General features: G+C 47.1%; 1 non-coding gene across 1 annotated transcript; it reads right to left on the reverse strand.

Annotated features, from left to right (window-relative positions):
- Positions 1-363: 363 nt before the first annotated feature.
- On the reverse strand, positions 364-436 carry TRNAV-UAC. Its single transcript has one exon. It is a non-coding gene; the product is annotated as a tRNA-Val (tRNA).
- Between the last annotated feature and the right edge of the window lie 3,019 nt (positions 437-3,455).

Raw genomic sequence — 3,455 nt, forward strand, 5'->3', positions numbered from 1 at the left:
AATTGATAAAAAGAAAACCTGCGTTTCAGGACATTTGTACACACCCAGGAAATAGTATTTAAAAGGATCCTGGGGGCACCTGTGTGGCTCAGTCAGTTGAGCGTCTGACTTTGGCTCGGATCATGGTCTCAGGGTCCTGATCTCTACCCCAGGTGGGGCTCCCCTGCTGGCGAGGAGGCTGCTTGTCCCTCTCCCTCTGCCCCTCTCCCCACTCGTGCTCTTTCTCAAATGAATAAGTAAAATCTTTAAAAATAAGTAGAAATAAATAAAAGGATCCTGATTGGTAAAGATGAAAATAAGCCTATTTTTTCCCTTTTTTGCTCATTTCATCTTCCAACTTAAATGGGAATGAAGGCAACTTTGTGGTTCCACCGGGACTCGAACCCAGGAGCTTCTGCGTGTAAGGCAGATGTGCTAACCACTACACCATGGAACCCAAACACTTATTATCTACTTCAAAAAGCATGTACAACAGTCCCCCTTATCCATGGTTTCACTTTCCCTAGTTTATTACCTGCGTGGGACCAATTGGTTGGGAAGTAAATGATCTTCCTGATATAGTGTCTATGGCCTGATGCCAGGTCACAAGCCCACGTCACTCACGTCACTTCATCTCATCTCATTGGCATTTTTATCATCTCCCGTCATCACAAGAAATACAATAAGATATTTTGAGAAAGGGATCACATTCACGTAACTTTTATTACAGTATATGCTTATAGTTGTTCTATTTTATTATTAGTTATTGTTGTTCATCTTTTACTGGGCCTGATTTATAAATGAAGTATGTGTTTATCATAAGTATGTATGGATAGGAAAAAACAGCATACACAGGGTTGGGGACTATCCCCAGTTTCAGGCATCCCCTGCGGGTGTTGGAAGCATCCCCCGGGGTTAAAGGGGCACTGCTGTACCCTGTGTCTTAGCCTCCCAGGGGCTACCGTGGTTAACTTCCTCAAGCTGCTGTGACCACAGCCCTGACTCTTATATGTTGAACTTTGAGACACAAACTCCTCACCCTAAATCATGCCACCCTCTGCTCCTGCCTATAATTTCTGAAGGAAGATTAGTGCTCTGAAATCTTTAACCACCCCCCTCCCCCCACCATTGATGCCAATTCAACACAGCATCTCCCAGTAAACACCCAAGGAGGCTATCTCGGATGCTGTCCTCGGATTGATTGCTCCTATTTTCAGATCCCCCAGTCTGCTCATCTCTGTCTTCCTGGGTAGACTGAGAGCCTCCCGAGTGGCAGGAGCCCGCACAGTGCCTAATGCGTGCAAGTGAGCGAGTCGCGCTCCTCGAATGGGGGCCACAGCGGCGGAGCTGGAGAAGCAGCAGGGCCGGAGCAGCACAGGGGCAAACACGGATCCTCAGCCTCACCCGGCATCTCGGCAGCCTGGCCCGCTTCCGGTCGGGGGTGCTTTGGCATCACCTCCCCGCATCCCGACCTAACTCCGAGGGGTCGGGGAGGACGGGACAGCTATGATTTTTGCCAAGGAGTGTCCCAGCCTCACATCAAGTCACTGTTACTCTCTTACCTAGGCATTTGTCATCTTCTGCCAAGACGGAGCCCTGCTCCAGTTTGCGGAAATGAGGCATATTCGCAGCCTTGGAATCATCTTCCACGCCCTTTTCTCACCGCTGCCCGAAATCAGATCGGGCTCCAAACCTTATCAACAAAGCTCTTTGAAATTCTCACTGAGCTCCTTCTCCGCCCCAATCCTGGTCCAGTTCCACAGAAGGGGAATAACGTAATAGCCTGTCCCTGACCTTAACTCCAGCGTCCCTGGGTTCTTCCATTCTCCATCAGTACTGGGACCAGGGCCAGCTTTCTCATGACCACCCCTGGGCTCCAGGCGCCTCCCTGTGCTTAAGTCTCTGGGCCCTTGGAGTCCCACCTTCCCCCATTTAGTCAAGTTTTATTCCCCACTACCCCCCAGTAATTAACCTGCAGTGACAGAAGTCACAGATTTTTCTTCTTGATCCCAAAACACATGCTGCTAATTTCTGCTCTGCCTGACGTCCTCTTGCCTCCCCTCTGTTGTGCCTCCTCTTAGGCCTCTCTGGTGTCCATCTTCCGCACGAAGCCCTCCTAGTCCCTTCCACCCCTGTGTGGCCCGTTCCCTTCTTGGAACCGCACACCTGGAGTGTAGACGAGGCCCTTCCGTACCTGCTCGAATGCCATCTCAGAGCTCCAAATAGATTCCAAGTTCTTTGAGAATAGGGTCTTGAATCTTATTTATCTCGCGTTCCTCACAGTACCTTGGGAGGGAAGAACTTACAGAAGCTGGTGCTCGGGATTGATCTTTGCAGAGAAAAATTAGGAACGCGTTAATTAAGAAGTGGGAGACATGTCCTACTGGGAGAAGAAAGGGCTCGCCGTGGGGTTTGGCGGCACAGGCTGCTGCCGCTGCTTGTGGTCATTTATACTTTTCTCTCTCCTTCTCCTTTCCCTTTTCCTTCGTGATCATCAACTCTCTCTCATGGGCCATTCCTTTACTGTAGGCTACGAGACCGCTAGCTCTTAAAAAAATTATAACAATCTAAAATCCACCCTGTGGATTTTAATGTATAGATTGCATACGATAAACATTTGTCAAATGAATTCATTCATGAAGCTTCTGGTACCCAAATCCACAAAATCCCACACCACTAAAGCCATATACCTCCTTCTTTGTTCTTCATGCACGAACACCGGCTTTGCAAGGTTTTAGTCTTAAAGCACTTTCCCTAATTGCTATCTCTTCTCTGTTTTCTCCTTTTCCTTCCACCTCTAGTCTGTCCTATTCCATTTTCTTGTGTCTTCTTAAAAGTGATCATCTGGCTTTTAAAACACCCTCTCATGAAGTCCCCGAGTTATTCATTATCATCGTTGGACGTGAACAGAGTTGCCATAGCAAGAGGCAATCCATGGAGATAGATCAGTGGGAAATGGACGACTTAGGGAATGATCTCTGTATATCCTATGACAAAAATTCAACATATTACTATATATATTATGTGTATATATTTATATATACACAACTTCCAGATGGAAGGCGCAGCATCAAGATGTGTGCGGGTACTGATTTCTCCCCTAAAGCACTCTTGCGTTGACTCTGAACACCACCCAGCACCTACAAGGGGGCGGTCAGTGAACTAAATAATGATGTCACAAGCCAAGATGCTGAACCTTGTTGGATCGTGCCGCTCTATGCCACGGCAGAGCTCAGGAACCTATGGGAGTGCCCCCTGAGAAGCCCAGGTAGGATTCTGGGAGAGGAAATGAGAAATAGTCCATAGGATACATAGCTCCATGCAGAGACGCTACGTGTTTTAAAGCTAATAATTTATGGTTTCTTTGCAATAGCAATTCTATATTTTATTCAGCATAGCAATCACCACAATTGATTCATAAAAGCAAAATTGCCTAATCAATGGACTAGAAATACAGTCACTGTGAATATAAATTC

This window comes from Ursus maritimus, unplaced genomic scaffold (assembly GCF_017311325.1).
Source record: "Ursus maritimus isolate PB19 unplaced genomic scaffold, ASM1731132v1 scaffold_7, whole genome shotgun sequence".
In the NCBI taxonomy this organism is placed as follows: domain Eukaryota; kingdom Metazoa; phylum Chordata; class Mammalia; order Carnivora; family Ursidae; genus Ursus; species Ursus maritimus.